General features: G+C 37.6%; 1 long non-coding RNA gene across 1 annotated transcript in view; it reads right to left on the reverse strand.

Annotated features, from left to right (window-relative positions):
* LOC129145115 (uncharacterized) overlaps positions 1–23662 on the reverse strand; it is a 50123-nt gene extending 26461 nt beyond the window's left edge. Inside the window, exon 1 of the long non-coding RNA XR_008550201.1 lies at positions 23574–23662. This is a non-coding gene — a long non-coding RNA (uncharacterized LOC129145115). The remainder of the gene's footprint in view (positions 1–23573) is intronic.
* Positions 23663–25308: the final 1646 nt, after the last annotated feature.

Genomic DNA, 25308 nt, shown 5'->3' on the forward strand with positions numbered 1-25308 from the left:
GGAGTGGTCACCTCTAACACAGGGTTAACATCCCTGATGATTCTCAGAGGTAAAGATATGGGACAGCTGGACTCAGACACGTTGCTTTAAAATGAGACTTGAGTTAGCATTCAAAGAATTGATGCTTCTTTTCTGTCTTCAACAAACTTTCAGTTATAAGATGAATAAAGTATGAAGTTCTAATGTACAGTACGGTGACCATTGTTGATAATATTGTATTACTTAACTGAAATTTGATAAGAGTAGAATATTTAGGTTGTTACAAAGAAATAAAAAAGTAAATATCAAAAGTAAAAGATGTGTTAATTTGATGATGGGAATCCCTTCACAAGGGCTGTGTGTGTGTGTGTGTGTATCAAAATATTACATTGAACACTTTAATATCGTATAGTTTTGTCAATTATGTCTCAATAAAGCTACTACTACATTTCAATTCTTCCTGATAGTAAACTTTATGTTTCTCCCACAATAAATTGTCACAGGAGTGACAGGGAGTAAAAGGAAGCACATGATATTGTTTGTCAAAATCAATCAATTCCTTGTTATCTGTTGCTGAGTCTTTTTTCCTGATCTCTTATTGATTAATTGATTAAACATCCTTGTTAATTTTTTTTTAACAATACAGGATTTCTCCACTCAGGTGTGGCCATCATAGTTTTCCCACCAACAAAGCACCAATAGTCCTAATCACAGGCCATTCTGTTCTCCCTTCCCTATATCTTCTCTCTTTCCCCTCTCCCTTAATTTCTCTCTCCCCTCCTGAATGCTTACTTTCAGGTTCAGTTTTAAAGCTTGTCTTTGACCTTTTGTTTGTCTTCTCTATATTTCACATATAAGTGAAACCATCTGGAATTTATCTTTCTCCTTCCAGTTCACTGCACTTATAATAATCCCTTCCAGTTCCCTCTATGTTGCCACAAATGGCATGACATTATCTTTTTTGATCACTGAGTAGTATCTCATTGTTTGTGTGTAGCACATCTTCTAGATTCACTCATCTTTTCTGGGGCTTTTAGGTTGTTTCCATATCTTGACTATTATAAATAGTGCTGCTATAAACATAGGAGTGCAGATTTCCTTTTGAATTAGTGCTTTAGTGTTTTTGGGAAGATCCCTAGGAACGGAATTGGTGGGTCATATGGCAAATGCATTTTTTAGTGTTACTAACTCTTAAACATCATCAAGAGACTGCTGAGTTCTGAGCTTAGAAAGAATTATTTTAGTCCTACTACTCTTTTGTTTTTCCAGGAAAAGGAAAAAAAATCCCACAACTAAACAACTTGGAATTTAACTCAGATAACATTCTACCAAGGGTGAACAGAGATATCTCCATCTATTTCCTTATTAGTGAATTAGTTCCATGACTAAAGCTCTTCATATCTGGGAGACTTAATTCTATTCTGGATTAGACATCCTCTAAAGGTCCTTCCATTTTGAGTAGTTTGTGTTTGTTTCATTAATATTATATTTTCTATTTTAATTTCATCTAATTATACAGTATATTAAATTAGTAAGTACATTATGTTTTAGTGACTGCATTAAATAATTAAATTCTAGGCTTATGATAATCATAAGCTTTGTTACATTTTAATTTTCCTCACAACTCATGAAGTATACACTATTGTTTTCTCTTTTTAAAGAGAAACTAAGGCATGGAACAGATGAATAATATTGTTCAGAATAAACAGGTGATGAAGCTGAGAGACACACAGAGGCAATGTGAATCCATATCTTGTTCACTTTATGATGCTTACAGGCATATAATTTTCTCAGGATAATCTCATATGACATCTCAGATGATTATACCTTTTGCATATAAATATCACAAGAGAGAGCACAGACATTTAGATTTGGAGCAAATAGATAAATGCTTAATAACTGATTTAATTTACTTCTTTGATTAACTGGACTTCTTGTGGTGTTTTATGTGATCTTTACACAGAGATAGAGCTATACTTATCTCTATGAAAATAAGAGCAAACAAGAAATAAAGCAGGCAAAGCTTCTGTAGTCGCCGATTCTGTGATTCATTCTCATTGCTATAAAGCATATCCTTCTACTTCGACTCTCTTTCTCTCAGTCAGCATCTTAGCTGGATGATATGAAATTCTTTAGCAGCAGAATTTCTAACGGGTCTGAATCCAAGAGCAAGATAATCTTCTAACATCCCAGAAAGCAGATTGCTTCCACTATTATGAAAAATCTTAGATAGTCTTGGGGTTCTAAGATTTTCAGCACTGCCCAAATCTACTATTTCACCTGCCAAGTTCCAACTTCAATTTCCTCTTCAATTACTGTCTAGACTTTTTCATTAGAGAAATGAGTCATGTATGGTTTTGATTAAATTGTATTTCACCAATGAGCATGATTAAAACATGCATCTGCTTCTTAAGTGAAACCAGCCCTACAATAAGAAGAAATGGGAGTATTTTAAGAATATCATAGAAGTACTTTTGTTCTCTATTACTTGCATAGAGAATTTAAAGCTTATACATTTTGTCTGTAGATTCTTCATGCAGTCAAAATAGGCCATCCCACCCACAACCCTTGTACTCATCATGACTACTATAGTAAGTATGGTGGAAGGCATTTGATCCTCAGGATACTTCATCACAACCAGTAAGAAGTGGTTCTTTTAATTAATTGTTCCATGACTTCATATTATGAATTACTAGTATATCATTTCCTGTTGGAAAGGTAATGACTTCATTAAAGATATGTCCATCACCAGATACATCACAGAATCTCCTGTTATAAAGTACAATTCAGATAGAGAAACAACACCTATCCTTAGAGCTGGAGGGGAAAAAAGAGAGGTGTTTAGATTATCATCATGGGGAAGAGTCCCAAAAAGCTGGGCCCAAATCCTTAAAGAAGGGGACATTGCCTGGGCCATGAGAAGGCTAGTTCTGGTAATATGTGAAAAACCTAAAAGGAGAATCAAGTGCTGCTCCAAAGTGGAGGCAATTGTCAGGACAATCTTTACACAGAGCAGTTTTAAAATGGAATTAGGAAACCCTTCTTCCCTGTTCCCTCTGGCTTCTCATTTCCCTGTAATGCCATCTGTTCTCAGAACTGAGTATGAAGTATCTGCAAGGGAGAGGTAAAGACTGTGCAGTTCATCTCTGGTGTTATAAAGTATAGAAGGGTTAATCAGTAGTTCAGACAATAGCTCAAATACACAGACAGCATCTAAGCGATTCTGGTGTCCAGTTTAAGCCCTTTAAATTGATTCCTTAATGGTTGAATTTCAGGAGTCATAATATGCTGGTGAAACCACCTCATAGGAGAACAAAGACTAGTCAGAAAGCACTTTCTGGTGAAAACCCGTTTTCCTGTGTTATCAAATGATAAATTGCTTAGAACAGAGTGTGGCTCATTTAAGGCAATAACAAGTGATTGGTAATAGTAGTATCATTATATCATTTTAGTATTAATACTAATAGTAATTTATTTATTTATTTTTTATTTTTTTTATTTTTTTTTTATAGAGGCATGTTTTATTTATTTATTTTGTTTGTTTGTTTGTTTTTGTTTATACATGCACTGGGTACAGTCAGAAGCGCGGGAGGGTGAGAGAATTCACCAGAGCCAGAGCAGGGACCAGAGCAGGCAGAAGGACCGAAGTACACTGCTGAGGGGAGCAGCGGGCGGCAGGAGAGGTCTGCGTGCCATGTGGGATCCTCCGCCGGTGGCCAGGGAGCAGCCGGGGATCGAACCGGCGCCGCAGAGGCCACGGGCAGCTTCGCAACCCAGCGCTCAACCACTGCGCCACTGGGGAGGCCCAATACTAATAGTAATTTAGCATTGGCATACAATTAATAAGCTTAAGTAAGGTTAAAAGTATTCTAATTTTTTTAAAGATTTATTTATTTATGCATACAAGAACTAGGGTACAGGCCAGAGGTATGGGGGTTGGGAGGATTCACCAGAAACAGAGTGGGGCATGGAACAGGTAGAATGACCGAAATACACTGCTGAGGGGAGCAGCCGGCGAGGCAGGAGAGGTCTGCTGTGCCATGTGGGTTGCTCCCCGGCTGGCTGGGGATTAAACTAGTGCAGCGATTGCTTCATAGGTTGCATTTTAACCCCTTGTGCCACCAGGGAGGCCTGGTTAAAAGTATTCTAACAACAGGTCCATGAAATGTATAATCACGAACTTCCTTATATCATCTGGTACAAAGTAAAATGTGTGCAATCACACCAAAAGCCAGCAAAATAAAAGAAAACCAAAAACCACCATTGAAAGTCTCAATGATGCATAGGGATGGTGACAAAAAGATTATATCTACAAGAGCTTCATGCCATTTTTGGCTAATCAATAATGTGATATTGCTTAATAATGTTCTGAACCCAGATTCTTGCAGTCAAATGCCTCCTGTCAAAACAAAAACAAAAACAAACAATGGTCATTGTCTTAAATCCTACAAACCTGAGTGACATTCATCTCTCTTACTGTATGTGCTAGCAAGCATGTGGATAAATATTGGGAGAAAACTGGAAATTTGCACTATGGCAATATGATGTCAGTATGAAAGGAGATTCTTCCAGACCAAGATGTCTTATGGATAGAATCAGAAAAATAATACACAAAATGACTTTTCTGACATTTCTACAATTAATTTTCTTGCTCCTCAATTATTACAAAATGAACAAACTACCTTCTTTATGTAAAATCTACATTTTTGTTCTAAGCAAGTCCATCAAAAGCTCATAATTTATAAAGACTCAGATTGTTAAGACCTGAAACCATAAAATACGTAGGAGAAAACATAGGCAACTCACTCCCTGACATTGGCATCATGAATTTCATTGGGAAACACAAACAAATGGGGCTACTTCAAACTAAAAATCTTCTGCACAGCAAAAGATATTTACCTCAAATGGGAAAATATTTGTATATCATATTTCAACAAGGTGTTATAATACTATCCAAAATATACAAAGAACCCATAAAATTCAACAATACAAAAAACAAAACACAATAAAAAATGGACAGAGGATTTGAATAGAGACTTCTCCCAAAAAGATAGTTAGAAAATAGGCACATACAAAGATGTTCATCATTTCCTCTTATTAGGGAAAGGCAAATAAAGGCCACCGTGAGGTATCATCTCACACCTGTGAGAATGGCTGTTATCCAACAGCAAGTGTTGGAAAGGATGTGGAGAGAAGGGAAGTGACCCTTGAATGCCATTGTTGGGAATATATTGATAAACTGGTTAAGCCATTATTGAAAGCAGTACAGAAATTCCTCAATAATTTAAAAACAGAATATTCCATATGCCTAGTTATCCCACCTCTGGTGATTTACATCAAAAAGTGTGAAAACACTAGGTTGAAGAGAAAGATGCACACCCACGTTTACTGCAACATTATTTACAATAGCCAAGAGCTGGAAGGAAATAACCTAAGTGCCCATCAATGGATAAATGGATAAAGATACGATGTATACACAAATGGAATACTGTTCAGTGATAAAATGAAATCCTGCCATTTGCAACAATATCGCCGAGGTTTGTTTTTTTTTTTTTTAAATAGAGGCATGTTTTATTTATTTATTTATTTTATTTGTTTGTTTTGTTTTGTTTATACATGCACTGGGTACAGTCAGAAGTGCGGGAGGGTGAGAGAATTCACCAGAGCCAGAGCGGGGAGCAGAGCAGGCAGAAGGACCGAAGTACACTGCTGAGGGGAGCAGCGGGCGGCAGGAGAGGTCTGCGTGCCATGTGGGACCCTCCTCCGGTGGCCAGGGAGCAGCTGGGGATTGAACCGGCGCCATGGAGGCCACAGGCAGCTTCGCAACCCAGCGCTCAACCGCTGCGCCACCGGGGAGGTCCCAGAGGGTATTATTCTTATGGGAATAAACCAGATGGAGAAAGTCAAACACTACCTAACTTCAATCATATGTGGTATGTACAGAAAATAGACAGATGAGCTAAATAAACCAAAAATATGTGTTTATATTGCATGACCAACTAGTAGCTACCAGAAGCAAATGGAGGGGCAGTTGTGGGCAAATTGGGGGGAAGGGGCAATTGTATGGTAAAGGATTTTAGCAGTGCATTTAATGTAGTAGATATACATGCTGATTCTCAAGGATGCTTGCCTGAAACTTATTTAATGTTTTAATGCAACATTACTGGGGTCACAGTCGTCCTTGCCAATGCAAAGCAGTGCAGACTGAAAGCTGCTTGTTTTTCATGCACTGATAGAATCCTGCACTAGTATAGGAGACCAGCAGGCAAGTCACTTACTTCTCGGTGCCTCTATTTCTAATTCTTCATAATTTGGGGAGAGGGCATTTAATTAGATGGTTTCCAAAATCCTTTAACAACCTGCATTTCTATTATTTCTTAAGTTTATTATGAGTTTTCAATAACCTCCATTTAAAATGTCAACAGAGTGTGTGACACCTTTGAAAATATTTCTACCAAGAGCAATTAAATTCAGTAAAAAATGGTATGATATTACCATTAGTAAATGTTTGTTATTGAGCATACATCAGGTCTTTTAAAAGTATTTACATATATGATTTGACTTGATTTTTACAATTCTGTGAAGTGGATTCTACCTATACACATCATGCAAATGAGAAAATTGAGGTTCCCCTAGTGATTTTTTTTTAGATCTATCTATCTATTTATATATATATATATATATATATATATATATATATATATATATATATAAGAACCAGGGTACAGGCCAGATGCGCAGGAGGGTGAGAGGATTCACCAGAGACAGAGCGGGGAGCAGAACAGGCAGACTGACCGGAATACACTGCTGAGGGGAGCAGCAGGCAAGACAGGAGAGGTCTGCTGCGCCATGGGGGACCCTCGCCAGCTGGCCAGGATCAAACCCGCACTGCAGAGGCTGCGGAAAGCATCACAACGCGGCGCTCAACCACCTGCGCCACCAGGGGAGGCTCTCCCCTAGTGATGTTAACTGCAAATTATTTCCTGTTGAGACAAAATCCAGATCCATTTTTGTCTTCTGCAGAACCTTATGCTAGCTCTCCAAGTAGAGATAAGCTCCAAATATGTACATACTGCTGCTTTCTTCCAAGGTTATAGCAATGAGCAAGTTTCTGGTGTACAAAATTGGACATGGAGCTGGGCTATCCCATTTGCAGCTCATTGGTTTGGAGCATGGCCCCTTTCTGGCTAATGGCATTCACAGATTCTGCCCTTGGATCAGGTGGCCTAAGTGTCTGCAAGAATATTCAGGTGATTAAATATGATCCCTGATGTTGATGTACCACAGGACTTGAATGCCAACACAGTTAAGGGCTTGATGACACAGGATCAGTTTTCTCTTCTTTTTTAATATGGCTATTTATTCATTTATTTTTTAAAAATCTGTCATATCTGTGTCTTTGAAGCAAAAAAGTATGTGCAAGTATCTGTCCATTGACTTCTTGATCAGTATTTATTAACCCCCTTCTCTGAACCGTAAGAATGGAAATAAGACACAAGAGGGGATACCTGTAGCAGAGATTACAGGCTGGAGGCATCTTGGAACAATGCACTTTTAAAAAAATAAAGATAAAATACTGTATTACAAACCACTTTTTAAAAAAAATGCCATTAAGATTAGAATGCCATAATTGATACCGTTAACAAAATGATTGAACGTTTTTTAAATATAACATCTTGGGCATAATTTACAAGTTACTCAAGCTCCTGTAGCCTTGTTTTTTTCTTCTCAATAATGGTGATAATAATACTTCTTTGTCTATAAGTTTGCAGTGAAAAGTAAATGAGAAAATACATACAAATATGTTAAAATAGCATCTGACATACAGTAAATAGAGAAAAAAGTACAGTTACTATCAGCTTCTCAGAACTATCACTCATTAGAGCAATGTTTGGAGACACCCAAAGGGTAAGTACTGGGGCTGATACTCCTTTACTACCCTAGTGCCTAGTACACAACCTGATATATTATAGATGTTCCATTAATTTTTGAATAGATGTCATTCACTTCTACAATATTGTACTATTGTTCATCTCTAATAGACTTAAAATACTAGCTTTGCTTACATGAAAGTATCATGATAGGTCCTGTAATATACTAGTTCATTTTTATAAAATCTCTTAAGCAAGGTATTTTAATATTTTAATTTTAATATATTGACCTCACATTTTACAAAAGAGGAGGTCCTATGACAGGCTCACAGTCACCAAAGAAAAGCAGAGGCAGAATTTGAATTTAGGTCAGACTAGTGTAAACCAGGATGCTTCGGTCATATATTCTGAGCTACTTATGAGAAAGAGCTTAAGATACTGAGCAGTTTGATGTCAATATAAGGAATCGGCAATTGCTGGCAAGTTTATAAGCCTTACACTCCTAACAAATAGTCTTCCTCTGTGCCCATGCACTCTTTTCCCGATCCAAGTTTCTCTCAGATATTTAAAAGAAGTATTTTTTAGGATAGAATAGATGAAGGCGAGTGCACTTGCCACACATGTAATTCCAGAAGGCCAGTTATCCACAATGTGCATTATTTTTCCCTTTCATCTTCCTAGTAAATTGTCCAACTGCTGACTCTTTTCTCACTGTTATTAGCAAAAAAACCACTTAGATCCGGTCTTTATGAAATTCATTAGCTGGGCCTTACATAATCACTTGGAGAGAGAAACGCCAATAGACATGTACAATTATTTATGAATTTAGTATCATAATTTTCACCCCTGTGCTTCAATGAAATCATTTGTAAAACTGGGATACTAAAATTCCCTATATTATCATGAGGATTAAAATTTAAAGGCAGATATCCCTCTACAGCGCCTGGTACATACTTAGAGATCAATAAATCATAGCATCTTGTGAGTAGCAAGATGCATTTTTTTTAAATTAAAATATCCATAGAATAGCCCAAAGAATGTGTGGCTCATTTTTCACATTTTATGCAAATCTTTACTTCTATCAAGTGTGGTTGAACTTCATTGGCAGAGCTTCACGGAACACACACAAATTTACTAAGTATGGAGACCATGAATTATAGATGCCAAAGTCTTTCTTCTACATAATTGATTCCTAGTCCAATACATATTGTATGTATGACTTTTTGTATTTGCTCTTTTTCTGAATTTATTTTCCATTATTAATCTGAAATATAAACCTCATTCATACCAAGTACTTATATGCCAGTGCTAGGCTGAAAATTTTTAAAAATTAATATGTACTCTGTGCCCTCAAGGAACTCAGTCTGGTGGAAAGAGAGAAACATCAACATATAATTTGAATCCAGGGAAAGTGTGCTAATAGAGGCATTTTTAACACAACATGGCAGGAATAAAGACTAGGCTGAGCATGTGCCGTGCTGGTAGGGCCTTAAGTAACACAGAAAGACAGGAAGAGAAGAGGGCTCTTGGCCAACTGTCTCCTTTCTCAAACATACTAATTTTTTTTCCTTAGAGGAAAGTACTGAAATGGAAGTTAAGAGATACGAAGTCAAAACAGAAATATCCACTGGTTGATGTCTATATATTTTTTTATCCATAGCCTACTAGGTATAGTAGGAAGAGGAAGGTAATGGGGAGTGGAATCAAAGAGAATTCCTTCCAATAAACCTAAGAGAATTCTTCTTGTAGCTCTTTAGAAAAAGAGCACATCACTCCATCTCTTTTGTCATTCTCTGTTCCTCCTTGTTTTCTGTACATCAAGTACTTTGACTGCACTGCCTTATTTAATAAATTTATTGTATTAGAAATTAGTAACCTGGGGCTTCCCTGGTGGCACAAGGGGTTAAACACCATACCAAGAAGCAATCTGCAGCCTCTGCAGCACAAGTTCCAGCCCGCCAGAGACAAACCCACATGGCGCAGCAGACCTCTCCTGACTCGCCTGCTGCTCCCTTCAGCAGTGTATTTCAGTCAGTCTGCCTGTTCTGTTCCCCACTCTGTCTCTGGTGGATTCTCTCACCCCCCACAGCTCTGGCCTGTACCTCAGCTCTTGTATGCAAAAATAAATAAATCTTTCAAAAAAAAAAAAAAGAAATTAGTGACCTGGCCAGAAAACTGCAAAAAATAGGGTCTCAGTTTTAGCCAAGTATATACAGCTAATTAGTGGAAAAGTCCATAGTCAAATTCAAATCTATCTCCAAGTACTTTCTCTTAAATCACTGGTCTACACAGCTTCCATACATTGGACACCCAGAGAACAGAAAAGCTTTCTTATGGGATAATTCCCAATTCTAGCATTCTGTAATTTTACAAATACCAAATACCTCCAAATGAAGTTCCTGACTTCATTATCTACTTTATAATATACTTGTTCAGTGAAAAATAAAAAGTATAAGAAGTAAGACCTAGTTATGGGTGCTTTGTGCATATATTTATACACAGAGTTAGCATGTAGATCACGGGGTTTGAAAAAACCACTTTTTCCATTAGCATTTTCCATGTCAAGAGCTAAAAACTGATAGCAGGGACAGTGACAATAATATTATTTTGAGTTTGTACAGTGCAGCTAAAATTTTAAAATGCTGACAGGAGAATTAAATTATCAGTCTTTTATAGCCGAAAAAGCAAGAAATATAAAAAAAGAACTTGGGTAGGAACATATAGTACATTAATGATACGGCATATAATTTCATGAAGTTTGGTAATTCAGTTTAATTATTAAATTTGCATCTGGTAAATCAGAACTTGGAATTCACTAGGCTATAGCACATAGTTACTTTTGTTGAAATATCAGAAAAGGACCATGAAATAAATGAAATAAATCTGAAAGAATCTATTTTAACCACGAGAAAAGAAATAGAGGGTGTGGTTAGAGTATTTCATCATAGTCTAGATTAAAATGCAGGGCTGAAAGAAAGCTAGGAAAGTAACTTCTCAGAATAAAAATGAGTACATTTATGCAGCTAGTGATATTAGCTACTTCATTCCCTCAAGAAGACATGGAGATGATTAACTGGATAATGACTAGAGTTGTCTATGAAAGAAAAATAAAACATGAGTACTCAAAAGTTATTATAATGATTCCATGTCAATTATCTCAAGTTTTCACCCTTTCTTGACTATATCTTGATAGGTTTTATCTGTTCTTTGAGGAAAGTCATTCCTTGACAGAGGTATAATTTAATGTAAGAAGTTACAGAAAGGACACAAAGAGGCAAATTTCCAGGAATCATTGGTCAACTAGATTTCCCAGAGCAACCCCTTGAGGAGGTGAATTTCCACCATTTGACAGCAGCACCTCCAAGGAGCCAGCAAAGTTTGAGATAGATGTGGTGGAATGACCAGGCAGGAGGGAATCATCCAGAGCTACTAGTCCAACATACTATTTTATTAAAAAAAAAAAAAAAAAAACCCTGAAATTCAGAACAGTATGCTGATTTGACATATGTGATCTATGCTGGTATGTGCTTGATTTGAGTTCATTTTCTGTTCCAGTCTTGAATGTTTTTTCTATTCAGTCTGTGGGCACATGGAACTGTGGGGTTGGATATGAATAGAAGCATAAGGATTATTTTCCTTTCAATGTACAGGAGGGATGCCTTCTGGAACAAATACTGCTCTGCCATCCTAAAACAAATACCAGTTAGATCAGTGAGTTGTGAACAGTGGCTCACCAGTTTGAGTGCTCACTGCAGGAGGAAGAAGGCAGAAGTGATAACTCCTGACCAGACTGTGTTCATCATTGAAAAGACAAGAGGGGGCCCATCCTGAGTCTTCCCACAGTAGTGGAAAAAAAACTACCCTGAGCTCTGGTAGGAAAGCACAATAGATAAAGTCATAAGGGTAAAATGAATGGAGCTAGACAGCTGTTAGCGCTCAACCAATCAGTGACATCAATAATTGCTTCTCAAAATGATGTAAGAAAATAAAGTCCACATTTCATATTTACTCTGATACCACCTATGAAAAATAAATATTTAAATTACTTTAAGGAGTAACAATCAATGGGTGAAAATGTTCTGCCATGTGGTAAGGGTAAAATTATTCCCTTTTTTTGATTTAGCATAAATTATAGATTCCTGTAGAACACTGGAATTGTGCCTGTGTGATTTCCCCTTTAAATCAATCAAGTATTTCTTTTAACAGTGTTTTATAGTTTTCTTTGTATAGGTCCTTTACCTCTTTTGTTAGATTTATCCCCAGGTATTTGATTTTTTTTTTGTTTCAATAATAAAAGGGATTTTTTTTTTGATTTCTTCTTCTTCAGATTTATTGTTTGTGTGTAGGAAGGCTACTAATTTGTGCATGTTGATTTTGTATCCTGCCACTTTACTAAACTGATTGATTAGTTGTATTGGTTTTTCTGTGGAGTTTTTGGGGTTCTCTATGTATATTATCATATCATCTGCAAATAGTGATAGTTTAACTTCTTTTCCTATTTGGATTCCTTGTATGTCTTTCTCTTGTCTTATAGCTATGGCTAGGACTACCAGTATTATATTGAAAAGTAGTGGTAAGAGTGGACATCCTTTTCTTGTTCTAGATCTTAATGTAAATGCTTTCAGCTTTTTGCCATTGAGAATGATACTGGTTATGGGCTTGTCATATATGGCCTTTACGATGTTGAGGTATGTTTCTTGTATCCCAAGTATTTCAAGGGCTTTTTATCAGGAATGGGTGTTTGGAAAGACATCCCCAGCTCATGGATTGGAAGAATTAACATTATTAAAATGGCCATCCTACCAAAAGCAATATACAAATTCAATGTTATTCCAATAAAAATTTCAATGACATTCTTCAAAGAAATAGAACAATTATTCATGAAATTCATATGGAATCATCAAAAGCCCTGAATAGCCAAAGCTCTCCTGAAAAAGAAAAAGAAGGGAATGGAGGCATCACACGCTCAGATTTCAAACTATACTACAAAGCCATAATCATCAAAACTGCATGGTATTGGTACAAGAACAGACACACTGACCAAGGGAACCAAATAGAAAATCCAGAAATAATCCCACAGATTTATGGTCAATTAATATTTGAAAAGGAGCAAAGAATATGCACTGTAGTAAAGAAAGTTTGTTCAATAAATGGTGCTGGGAAAACTGGGTCACTACATGCAAAAGAATGAAGCTTGACTACTACCTCACACCATGCACAAAAACCAACTCAAAATGGATTAAAGAACTAGATATAAGACCTGAAACCATAAAATACACGGAAGGAAATATAGGCGAAACACTACATGACATGCACCTCAAAAAAATCTTTACAGACACATCACCCAAAGCAGTGATAGTGAAGGCAACGATTAACAGCTGGAACACATCAAATTAAAAAGCTTCTGCACAGCAAAAGAGACAATAACCAAAACAAAGAGAAACCCTATCGACTGGGAGAACATTTTTGCACCCAACACTAATGATAAAGGACTGATCACAAAAATCTACAAAGAATTGATGACATTCAACAAAAACAAAGAAAACAATCCAGTCAAAAAATGAGCAGAAGGGCCTCCCTTGGTGGCACAGTGGTTGAGTGCTGGGCTGCAAAGCTGCCCGCAGCCCCTGCAGTGCCGATTCAATCCCCGGCCACCAGCAAGGGTCCCACATAGCGCGACAGACCTCTCCTGCCGTGCCCACTGCTCCCCTCAGCAGTGTATTTTGTCAGTCTGCCTGTTCTGTTCCCCGCTCTGGTTCTGGTGAATTCTCTCACCCTCCTACACTTCTGACTGTACCCAGTGCTTGTATAAATAAATAAATGAATAATAAATAATAAATAATAAAGTTATAAATAAATAAATTATAGATTTATTTATTTATAAATAAATAAATAAATAATAAATAAATAAATCTTAAAAAATGGGCAGAAGAACTAAAAAGAAACTTCTCCAAAGAGGAAATGAAATGGCCAACAATATGAAAAAATGTTCAACATCACTTGTAAGCAGGGAAATGCAAATCAAAACTACAATGAGATACCATCTTACACCAATGAGAATGGCACATATTAAAAAAACTAGCAACAACAAATGTTGGCGAGGTTGTGGAGAAAAAGGAACTCTCCTGCATTGCTGGTGGGAGTGCAAACTGGTCCAACCACTGTGGAGAGCTGTGTGGAGATTTCTTGACCTACTAAACATAGAGCTTCCATATGATCCAGCAATTCCACTCCTAGGTATTTACCCAAATGATACAGAAACATTAATTCCAAAGGGCAGCTGCACCCCTATGTTTATAGCAGCACTATTTACAATAGCCAAACTATGAAAACAACCCAAATGCCCAAAAATAGATGACTGGATCAAGAAGATGTGGTACATATACAGAATGGAATATTACTCAGCAATCAAACAAGATAAACACATGCAGTTTGCAGCAACATGGATGGAGCTAGAAGGGATCATGCTCAGCGAAATAAGCCAGAAAGAGAAAGAAAAATACCGGATGGTCTCACTCATAGCAGGAATTTAGAAAACCTAAATAAGGGACCAGGAAAAAGACTAATTAATACAAAGTGAAAATCAAAATCAACAAGCAACTGTAAACCAGAGACACACTATGGGGGGGAAGGGGAGAGGAAGGATTAGGGTCAAAATAAGGGGGGGTGCAATTGTATGGGGAATATAACCAAAATGAAAATGCATACATTGTGCAAAAATGAAAAATGATGTAAGAATTATATAAAATATTTTTAAAAAATTAAAAAAAAATCAATCAAGTATTTATCTATGAGGTCCAACTACTCAGAAGATAAAAGCTCAGAAAGTTCAAATACTTTAAAAAGAATTAGTTTTAAAGACGTATGTTAAATTATGTGCACCAAGTAAACAAACCTAAAAAATGCCACATAGAATATTTCTTTCAAGCAGTCATAAAGTATATGCTCAGATTTAACTAACCTAATTCAACTTATCTGTCTCCATAGGAAAGGGAATAAATAATAAAATAACCTTTTTGCAGGTACTATTAAAATTTCATTTTAACTTACTCATTTTTCTTCTTATATGAATACAATCTTCAGATTATTTGGAAAGAATCTTGGAATGTAAAATTAACAATTTGTTCATTGGATTATTTATTAATTTTTGCATGACACTATAAATCAAAGTATATTAGTGTGGGTCTGTTCTGAGACTTGTTTGCATGTATAATTGCATGTATAGTACATGTACAGTTTTATCTTTTTCTAGTTTTAACTTCAAAAATTTTAATATCTTTGAGGTATAATTTATACACAAAAACTGCACATATGAATATATACAATTTAGTGAGTTGGATGTATGCAAACCTTAGCGATACAATTACCACAATCTAGGTTATAAACAAGTCTATCACTTCCAAAAACAGAAACCTACTATCTTTTTTATTTTTTTGTTGTTGTTAAAGTAAGAATGGGTACTGTGGACCTATTCTCTTTTTTTTAAGTGTACAAGCACATAACATTAACTATGTTCTTCAGCAGGTATCTAGAAATCCTTCCTCTTGTATAATTCTATATACCTGATATATTTTCCTGAGTTTAATAGTAAAAGTATAATCACACATATCTCTATTTGTGGATTAATTTTTTCTACATAATTTCACCTAGCCTCATTATTTTATTAATATCTTTATGTGTTATACATGGCAAGCACCTGAAATTATTTTTTGAGCTTATCCTTTTGGAATTGTTGTAAAATCTACTTGGACAGGTACCATTATTCTCATTTTGTAGATATGAAAATAAACAGCACAGCTGGTCAAGCTATTTTCTAAAATTCGAGAGCGCATCACATGCTATACTTGTATACTTTGCAAGGAAGTGAACTCTGTAGGTCTCAGAGTTCACCTAATTTTATAGCATTCAACCTCATGATATTACAATTTATATCAAACATGGATAAAACTCACACAAAAAGAAATACATAAAGTCAACTAATATGGTTTAGACAACTATAACAGCTAAATTTTGTAAAAACAGGCAGAAAATCTTGACTATTCTTTCTCTCTTTTGGTGACCAACACAAGGCATGCTGGAAAGGCAAAAACCTCAGTGCTCTTAAACCAGTGTTTTTCATATTGCCCACAGACTGCAAGATTATTCAAAACCTCTTTGAGGCAGGAAAAGGGAACACATATTATTTCCTCATTTTTTTACAATTCTAAAACTCATTTTGGAGTGTTTCTTCAGAGCTAAGTTTATAATGTTTCTCTAAGGCTTTGGTAAATTTTAAAAGAGGCAATAACTCTATATGAAACTTTATGGCACTACAATGCATATTTAAAGCTATGGTACAAAGCTTTTATTGATGTTTTTCTTGAGTTACTGTAGAAAACTGGGGAGTGAAAAACGCACTAAAATAGTTTCAACTTATACTGTGTGTTTGTGTGTGTGTGTGTTTGAGATTATAAGTTATAAAGTCAGAGAAAAATCTTAAATTTGTATCAAACACTGAAAGAATTGCTGAAGCAATTTAGAGGACAGTAGAAAACAAGGGAATATGAGAAAAAAACTTGCAAGGTTATTTATAAATATGATTTTCCAGTCTTCCTTCTATTTTTCTTGCAGACATATTCAAAATTCTTCTTTTATTTACCAGGGAGGCATTCTATGAATGTGGCTTGCATATACAAGGATTTAATTGAATTCTTCTCATCACACAGTATTGCTAATTCTTATTCTATTGCTACCTACCTACCATTTCAAAATAATGACTTATAAGACCCAGCCCCTCCTCTTTAGTCTTACGGATACAATTACTGGGGTGGATTTTTCACTGGAGTCTAGATTTTTTTCTGAAAACGCAAAAGGAAAAAAACCTTCTCATATTTCATATTTGAATTGACCTTAATAATGAAATTAACACTTTTTTTGACCAAATTCTACAAGTAAAACAAAAAAAAGAGCACCCAGGATGTCTATCATTTCATATCTCTTAAAAACATTTTAATTGTTAATATTTAGGTAACAGCATTCTGATAAGTGTGACATTAGCATGCTTTTCTTGACAGGTTAGAGAGCAAATCAAAATGAAAGCTTTATAATGTTAGTCTGGATAAAGCTGTACCTCATTTATATCTAAAATGGTGATTTTCCCCCTTATCTTGTTCCTAGTGATCTTTTTTCTTATTATTACCAAAGTGTAAATATAGCATATATACAATAATAATAAATATTCAAAATATATCCGCTGTGTGTGTGTGTGTGTCCTGATGACTTAAACAATTGTGTTTTTGTATGCATCTTGACTGGAAAAATTTTATTATAATTTGGATTCTGGGCACTTCCTGAGAGAGTGATCAATACAGGACTATTTGTACCACAGACAAATTATCATGTCTATTTCCTTCACAAAGAGACAGTGTGAATATTTAATTTTTCTGTAAAGGTATAAACAAATTGCAATTCAGAGCACATACTTTTGTTTTTGTTTTCCTGCTGATAATGTTATTTTTCATTATTTGAGTAAATATAACCATAGCCACAGAGATCAAGAACCACTTTTATCAACCACAGATTAATTTATCTTGGAAAGGAAAAACAATATGAGGTCAGAGCAATCAGGCCCAATACTGCAGGAGTCTCTGAGAATAGCATTTGGCAGTGCTTATAGGTTTTGCTGTAGGTATCCCCCATACATAATGACTGAAGCTAAAAGGATGTAAAACTCAGTTAATGTTTCCATCTTACTATTAGAATTAAATACAGAAAGATATGACTTTCCACTCTTGTGTATCTTTCTCACTATTTTGCAAGCCCAGCACCTATTGATTTGACAATTTGCTATAATTCTAGTAAGACATCGTATCTTTCAAAAATTCCTTTCTTTTACATTATGGGAAGCCTCAAAATGTAAGCAGGAGTAAATTATAGAGCTTTGACTTTTAAAGATCATCATGTTTTTTGCCCTATATAAGATTACATATATCTTAACTACCAATTCTGAGAAATACCAATTCCTCAACACTGTATCTCTGTCACTGTACAGCTACTTCAGTTATAAGTATTTATACTTATAATATTCTTCAGTTATAAGTATTTATACTTATAATATTATACTTATATACTTCAGTTATAAGTATTTATACTTATAAGTATTTTCCTATATTTGTTCCTAGAGATCTTCATACATTTAACTTCTCTGAAATTAGAATGAATGCAGTGGAGAAACATAGTATTGTTCCATCTATTGGAAAGCCAGTTAGGAAGGTATGATTTCCATGTTATCAAAAATAGATTTTAACTTTTTTAATGCCCTTAGGAAGTAATTTGAATATAAAATATACAATATGATGAGTTATGCTCAAGTATATCTAAAAGGGTCATGCATATGTAAATACTATAATACATGTCACAGAATATATTCTGAATTTTTAGGAATGAATGAGAAAATAAAACATTTACTTCTGCAACTTTAAGATCACTCCAGACCACATACCCCTGGTGCCAGTAGAATCATGTACTCTTTTTAAAGGGTTCCTTACCGCCCCCTCCCCCAGCCTCTTCCACATTCTTTTCCTTCTCTCTCTCCACTCATTTCTCTCCTCTGTCCCTCTCTCCTCTTTCCCTTCCTCAGTTGGAAAATTAGGGTTGATTTGTGTGACTAAAATATAATCATTGGCTAATCCCAAATGTAGAGTGGTAAGGAGTTAAAGACTATAGAACATTTCTAGCACAACTACCCTGCACTTAATTTTCATTGTACAATCAACAGGAATTCCTTGAGCTATGGAAAGTTAAAACTCAGTAAGTTTCCATCAAGTGCAAGACAACATTCTAGAAATGGAAGACTATAAGAGGGTGACTGAAGAGGAATAAAAGCTAGGAATGTATTATTTCGGCTAATTCTTTAATTTGGTCAATTACTAAGATGACATGAAGACATCACAGCTTTTGTTGAAATACACATTGGCGGTGATAAATCTAATGGTCATTGGTGAGGTGGCAAAATGCATTGCCATAACTGACATGTTGAGGATCCTGAGGTCCTTAGTACTTGACTATCACACATCTTGTGCTATGGATGACTTACTTTTAATGACAGATTTTAGGGGCACACATGTGAACAGACTGCTACGGACTGAACTGAGTCTCCCCTATATATATATATATATATATATATATATATACCATATATATATATATACACACACTTTATGTATATATAAGCATCCTCTCTCTTTTATATATATATATATATATATACATATATATATATAAGTGTACTAGCTCTCTTGCTTGTTCTCTCTCCCTCTCTCTCTCCATATAAGCTCTCCTCTCCCCACCCCACACCTACCAAAGGTCAGGTGAGGATAGAGCAAAAAGGTGGCTATCCACAAGGCAAGAAGAGAGGTTTTACCAGAAACCAATCCTACCAGATATTAATATTCAGGAGGTTCAACCTCTGGAATTGAATTTTTTTTCTGTTGTTTAAGGTGTTGGATCTATAGCATTTTGCTGTGGCAGCCTGAGCTAGTTGACTATTCCAGGTGTGTCAGTCAGAGCTCTACAGAAAAGCAGAAACAATTAGATTATATCTGTATGTGACTGACAGCAGATCACATGATCTGCTGATGCAAAGTGTGTGGTGTAATTCAGTTTGAGTCAGATGTGAGAATGGGGCATCTGATGGTGTAAATTCTAGTCTGAGAGCTAGGAAGGAGTGGGGGGGGGGTTCATAGAAACTGGTAATTGTCCTGGTCTGCATCTCAAGTCAAAGATCCAGGAGGCTGATGTCCCAGGGTTGTAGAATATGCCCCAGAACAAGCAAATTCTAATGCTAATCTCATGAACATACCCAGAATCAATGCTTTCAGTATCTAGGCATTCCTTAGCCCAGGCAAGTTGACACATAAAACTAACCATGACAACAAGGATTAATTGCATCAAAACAACATTAACATGCCATCAAGAACCACTACACAGTTATTGTTGTACAACAGACAGCTAGAATAAATAAATCTAGCCACGCGTCATGGGTCACTTCTCATAAGAATTCCTTCCATCCCTCATTTCATTTTCTTGTACCTCAGGAGGCAAATTCTTGAACACCCCATTTTATATACAATCTTGTCTTTGTCATCAACTCCAGATTAAAACTCTAACTTTTTATTTGCAGTACCAAAACTTATGTTCTCTTAATTCTGCTCTGCAATCATTTTGACCAGTTGTATGAGAAATGTATGTTACACATTGATCAAAAGACCAGGACACATCATGGTCAATTCATAGCACACATGTTGAAAAGAGCTGAAGGCCATTTTTTTTTCAAATAAAACTTCTATTTAATCTAATTTCTAAGCATTACAATATGGTAGGCATGGTTATCATTGAGGCTGAGACTTTTAAAACCACTTATGCTAAGACTATTAGGAAAGGGACCAAGCTGATACAAGAGTAGAATAAAAATCTGCACAGGTCCTGAGGATTTGGTTCCTGACCTTAGAAAAATGTCAAACATACATACATACATACATATATATATATGTGTGTGTATAAAAATATATATATATATATATATATGGTGAGTGATAAGGTAGAGATAAGAAATTTGGAAAGCTTAAAGTAAAAGAGAGAAAGCTGTATATTTGGAAACTATTATACTAACACTAATTATTATTAAATACATGCATTTGATTATGTGTGAGGTATTTCCAATAGAACTCTCATTTAAAGTCCCAATAAATGTTTTCCAAAGTATACTGAAACTATTTTATTTTATAGAAAAGGAGAGACTGAACAATCTACCAAGGGTTCAAGGTTAGTGTGCAGGGTGCCAGAAATGAAGTGGGTCCAAGTCCAAGCCTTTATCTAACACCTCATAGCTTATAAGAAACTTGGAAAGCTGAATCCTAAATCCCAACTATTTATCCTTATTGAGTGGTTCCTTTGCCATTGCTTGAAGGCGAAGAGTTCTGTAAGATATAAATATCTATCAATCTTTTTTTTGAAACCTTGCTTAATAGATTGTATTTACTGAACTGGAATTTGTCTCCATATAGGATTTATTCATTGATCCCATATTTTTCTTTATTCACATACACAGAATATTTTTACATGCTTGCTTTTGTACAATTCCTCCTCCTGTCCACTCATTCAAAAATATGATAATGTGGGCCTCCCTGGTGGCGCAAGGGGTTAAGCACTGCATTATGAAGCATCCGCAGCCTCTGTAGCAGGAGTTCAATCCCCGGCTGGCCAGAGAGAAACCCACATGGCGAGGCAGATCTCTCCTGTCTCACCCACTGCTCCCCTCAGCAGTGTATTTCAGTCAGTCTGCCTATTCTATTCCTCACTCTGTCTCTGGTGAATACACACACACACACACCCAGTATCTCTGGCCTGTGCCCCAGCTCTTGTATGCATAAATAAATATTTTTAAAAAAATAATTGATAATGTGTGCTGTTATTCCCAGAAGCAGGGATATAACAGGGCAAGAACAGATAAGAACCCTGCCCTTTTTAGGTTTAGATGATAGTGGGGAGAGGTAGGAAATAAAATTAATGAATATGAGACACACTGGAGAAGAGGTATGGGCAATGCGGACAGTGACAAAAATTGACATTTTAAGCAGAGTTAAGGAAGCGCTATTGAGAGCAGAGTCCTGGAGATGAGACAATGTCCATGATGCTCCATGATACTGTGTGAGGGAAGTGGTTGCTCAGGAGAGGCAGGGCTAGCACAAGTCTTTGAGGAAGAAATAGGCAAGGACGATTTAAGGAGTCAGTAGAGATGACTTTTAGCAAATACATCGAAAATTGGAGATGGGAAAGAAGTGGCTAGAAGGGTCTTGAGATATTTCTAGAATTTATCTACCTCAGCACCTACATTTGGGCTGGATGAGTGTTCGTGGTGGGAGGCTGAACCATAATTTGTGGATGTTTAGCACCACCCCTAATTTCCAGAGTCCAGTACACTCATCCCCTTATAGGCAACCCAAAATGACTTTACTAAATGACCTTAGAGAGGTAAAATCCACCCCTGTCTGAGACAGGAAGAGTCCCAGAACGGGAACAGGGATAACACAGGGATCAAGGACAAAAATTTTGCAAGAATTTTTCTGTTCCCACAGGCTGGTACACAACCGGTTAAAAAAACAGATAACTTTTGGCCTGGACACTTTCTTCCATAAATGTCCTTGGCTTGTTGTTTGTTTTCACAAATTTCCCCAGTCCAGGCATTTCTGATCTATCTTCCCACAGTTTCTTAAGTTGGCTGCTATGGGGAAAAGGGAGTTAAAAGACCCAGAAGAAAAAGGGAATCACAGACATTAAGATTAGACTGGTTCAGCGGGGAGATGCAGGCGCACAGCCTTCACGAGAGGCTCAGCTTGAACACGGTCCTGAGTCCCGCACACTACCCAGCTGCAGCTGATCGCTGCGCATAACAACAGCTGGACTTTAGCCAAGTCCAGGCCTTGCTTTTTCAGCCAATAAAATTTAATGCCTTTGTTCTCAAACTCCAGTACTAAAAGGGTCCCCAGGCTTCCCGAGCGTCTCTCATGTCTAGAGAGGTCTCCCCTGGGCGCCCCATTCTTGTTTTTTCTCAATAAACGCTGACTTCTTGCCTGTCTTCACCAGTGCATGTGGAATGGTCTTTTCAATCTTGACCAGAGGGTCTCAGGAGCCCTTTCCTCTCAGCTGTCCCTGGGGTTCCTGGCCGACGGAGTAGTGGACAGTGGCTGGCGCCTCGCTAACTCACCAGCCTCCTTTGTGGGGGAGGTTGGGATCCGACTCTGGGGCCCTGGCCCTTTCCATTGTCCGGAGGCCGGGGATTGAACCGGCGCTATAGAGGCTGCGGGCAGCTTCGCAGCCCAGCGCTCAACTGCTGCGCCATCGGGCGGCCCCACTGAATGTTTTTTAAAGCATAAGAATAATGTGACTTTCCATTTTAAAAGCATGGCTCAATTTTAAGCTTGCTTAAGCCAAACCACACACAACTTCCACTCACTGTGCCTGTGGGAAGCACCTTAGATCTCTCTCACCAGTGCAAGTCTAAGCTCGGGCCTCCCTGATGGTACAGGGGGTTAAGTCTCAGCACTATGAAGCTATCCGCAGCACAAATTCCATCCCTGGCTGACCAGGGAGCTACCCACATGGTGCAGCAGACCTCTCCTGTCTCGCCCGCTGCTCCCCTCAGCAGTGTATTTCTTCAGTCTACCTGTTCTGTTCCCTACACTGTCTCTGGTGAATCCTCTCACCGTCACCCCTCCCCACCACCACACAAACACCCCTCTGGCCTACACCCCAGCTCTTGTATGCATAAATAAATAAAATAAATCTTAAAAACACACACACACACACAGTTCGTGTTCAGGGTCATAACCCGCCAAGTCCCTGAACTCACCTCCTCTTATAAACACTCAGCATTTAGAGCCACATCTGAAGCAAGTTCCTCTGAACAAAAACAAACCCGAGAACTGGCTGCCGGTGCGCACCTGTGAGCAAGAGGCCCCCATAGAAGCGGCTGGAGGGCCCGAGACGCACCCTCACCCCCAACCCAGCACCGGGACCCACAAGCCCAGAGCTGCTCCCTGAGGAGCAAAGGGCTTCAACCCCACTTGGGTCACTTCCAATGTTTAAGACCTGCACCAGAGACATGACCCCACAACATCCACAGGACTCGGTCCTTGAGGCCACGCCGCTGTGAGGAGCTGAGAAAAGGGCTGCGCCCTCACTCACCCGCCTCAGGGTCCCGCGCAGAGCGTCCCCGGGGTGCTGTGGAACAGGTCCACTTGATTGTCTTGGGGCGCCAGTCAATGTGACATGAAATTGAGAGCCCGCTGGGGCGCGCATGCCCAGACTGGCCGGCACCTCCGAACAGCCCATACTCCAGCGGCTCTGGCCGCGGCGCCATCTTTGTTCCGGGCAGACTCAGCGTGATGGGGATGGTTACTCGGGGGCCCGGCCCCAGCGGGCTGCTGGCGCGGGCGCCTCTACTGAGAGCTCAGAGGAATTGTTGCCATGGGACACGGGTCACTTGTATTTTTTTTTTTTTTTACCTCTTTTGTGTATGGATATACTTTTTTTTTTTTTTAAGATTTATTTATTTTTATGCATACAAGAGCTGGGGTACAGGCCAGAGATACGGGGTGGCTGGGGTGAGAGGATTCACCAGAGACAGAGTGGGGAACAGAACAGGCAGATCCACTGAAAAACACTGCTGAGGGGAGCAGCGGGCGAGTCAAGAGAGGTCTGCTGCACCATGTGGGTTGCTCCCTGTCTGGCTGGGGATCGAACTTGTGCTGCAGAGGCTGTTGATTGCTTCATAGGGTGGTGCTTAATCCCTTGGGCCACCAGGGAGGCCCCTATGGATAGAATTCTTTAATAGTTCCTTTGTTTTATTTTTTTAATTGGCCTACCAATGAAACAGACCCTTCTATTAGGTTTCAGGTGTATAACACGATGGTTTGCTATTTATATATATAGTGAAATAATCACAATAATTCTAGTTAATTTTTGTCATGGTACATCGTTGTAAATTTCTTTTTCTTATGCTGAGAACCTCTTTTTTTTTTTTTTGGTGGGACCCTCGCCGTAGGCGGGGGAATGAACCTGCGATGCAGAGGCTGCGGGAGCGCAGCGCTCAACCGCTGCGCCACCGAGGGAGGCCCATGCTGAGAACTTTTAAGATGAACACTTTTGGCAACTTTCAAATATGTAAGGGACTATTATTAGCTGCAGTCACCCTCACCAGTGTCACCCTCACCAATGCTGTATGTGACCTCCTTACAACGTATTTGTTTGTTTTATAACAGGAAATTTGTCAAACCTCTTAATCCCATTTTCACACTTATACCCTGACTCTGCCTCTGGCAACCTCTGTATCTATGAACGTCTTTCTATATCTTTGGATTTTTATTTTATTTTATTTTTTAGTTTCCACATATAAACAAGAGCAGTATTTGTTCTTCTTTGCCTGACTTATTTCATATAGCATAATGTCTTCAAGGCCAATCCATGTTGTTGCAAATAGCAGTGTTTCATTTTTTGTGGCAGAACAGAATTCCATTCACACACACCCATTCTTCTTTATCCATTCTTCCATTGATGGGTACATAGGTTAGTCCCTTATCTTGGCTATTGTAAAGAATGTGGGAATAAATATGGAGGTGCAGCTATCTTTTCCAGTAGTGTTTTTATTTTTTCAGCTAAATACTCAGAGGTGGAAATGTTGGTTCACATGGTAGTTCTATTTTCAACTTTCTAAGGCACTTGAGTGTTATTTTCCATTTTAGCTGCACCAATTTTTGTCAACACAGCACAAGGGTTCCCTTTTCTTAACATCTACACCAACACTTGCTACTTCTTATCTTTTTAGTAATGGCCAGGTGTGAGATAATAGCTAACAAGTGTGAGATAATAGCTCTGTGGTTTTGATTTATATTTCCCCAATAGGACTACTGATGTTGAGTAT

Source organism: Talpa occidentalis, unplaced genomic scaffold (assembly GCF_014898055.3).
Source record: "Talpa occidentalis isolate TD23 unplaced genomic scaffold, MPIMG_talOcc4v2.1 talOcc4.9, whole genome shotgun sequence".
NCBI lineage: Eukaryota > Metazoa > Chordata > Mammalia > Eulipotyphla > Talpidae > Talpa > Talpa occidentalis.